This window comes from Trichosurus vulpecula, chromosome 2, assembly GCF_011100635.1.
Source record: "Trichosurus vulpecula isolate mTriVul1 chromosome 2, mTriVul1.pri, whole genome shotgun sequence".
Lineage (NCBI taxonomy): Eukaryota > Metazoa > Chordata > Mammalia > Diprotodontia > Phalangeridae > Trichosurus > Trichosurus vulpecula.
In genome coordinates, this window is record NC_050574.1 from 442846841 (window position 1) to 442848738 (window position 1898).

Consider the following 1898-nt stretch of genomic DNA (forward strand, 5'->3'; position numbering starts at 1 on the left):
CCCCTTGCCTCTCTGCACTACCATCCCACCCTGGTAGTGGGAGATGCCCAATTCTGGCGAGACTTGATCAAATAAAGCTTCTGTTTTGTTTCTACCTTGAGAAAACCGAGACACCTCTGTTTTTGTTTATTTTGAGCCTGTGGTTTGTCCCACACAAGGGTCAGAGAATTCTCTTTGCTTCCCATTACTACATACAGACTATCACCAAATCGCTATCGATTGACTTGATTTCCTTTGTGTTTTATGCAGTCAAATTCATCCTATTCTTATTTATCACCCAATCCAGGTTTTGATTCCTGTTATTCTATCTTCCCCTAGGGAATTCTCCAATCATTTTGACAGTCATAGTTTCCATCCCAACTCCTCATGCTCGAGGACTACAACAAACACTAATTTCCCCAGTCTACTTATTCTTCTCTTTCACCCTGGGTGCATTCAATCTTCTCCAGGCTGGGCTCCAGAGCTCTTACTCCTGAAGCCTCTCTAAAGTTCACAGTCTAGAAGTACTGTCTCCTTATCCTGCTTCTTCTGATGGTACTTTTTCCAAGAATCTCCTTTTAAGGGGGAAAACCAGACAAGCCATGTCTTCTCCCACTCTCTGCTACACTTTGGCTTTCCTTTACCGTATCTCTCCAAGTAATCCCTTTTCAGCTCTCTTTCACATGTTGCGTTCTGCCTTTAGAATATAAATTCCTAAATGCTAACAATTCTGTATGTGTATTTATATTCCCAGTATTTAACATTGTGACTGGCTCATGTTAAGTGCATAATAAATGGTTTTTGACTCATTGGAGGATGTTCATATTTCTTATTGTTCCTACCACCAACAGATGTTTTACTTCAGTGTTTTGAAATTCTGAAATTCCTTTATGTATCCTTTATCTCTTCTCCTCTATCATGGAATACCACTTGTCCCTGTGCTTTATGACAGTAATCCTATTTTTGATCCTTATTGCGACTTTCAGTTTCTCTCACTTTCAGGCTATTGTACTTCCCTTTCCTAAACTCCTGCTCCTTTTTGTCTTAGTGCAGAAGATAGGAAGAGATATATTAGTTGCTAAACAAAAATTTATAAATGTAATCAACTAATAAAGAAGGTAATAATTTTTGGTTTCATGACAATTTAACTGTCCTCTACAGGTTAGAATGCATCTTGATCTTACATTTGAGGATTGCTGTTTTTTCAACAGTGTAAAGGAGTAAAGTCTCTTTAAAAAAACCTAAAAAATTGTCTATAGGAGAATGATCTCATATGTTGCATTAATTACATAAGATTAATTATATTGCCTTTTAAAATTTAATTTTGGGGTTAGTAAAAAATTTAATATTTTATCCATTATTCCTTTAAAAATTCATAATCGAGATCCTTTGAGTTTGCAGGAGCAGAATATCTCTGGAAATTCCCCTTAAGCTTGTCTTTTTTCACTAATATTTCAGAATTCTCTCCAATCTTAGGGTCCTCATCTTATTCTTCTCTTTGCTTTCTTTCCTATTGTTAATGGTGCTGCTTTGTCTAATAAACTAGGGTTAATTATTTTCTTTTTTTTCCTACCTCTATCTACCCTTTCAGTAAATCCTGTAGGTTTTATTTTTCTCCTGTGTATTGTCTTATACATTCTTTTGGTAAATTTGTTTTCAATCAGGAAAAGAATCTCCTTGCTGACAACACCTGCTGAGAACAAAAGCAAAACCTCTTTTACAAATGCATATAATCAAGCAATATAAAATTCTACTTTTGCCATGCCATATTTCTCTGTCAGTATGTCTGCCTTTCTCTGTTTTCCAGTACATGTTTATTATGTATCTATGCATGCATATGTTTATCATTAGTTTAATATTTCAATATTCTCAGAAATCAATCATTGACCATCATGTTAATCAGAGTTTCTAAACTTGCA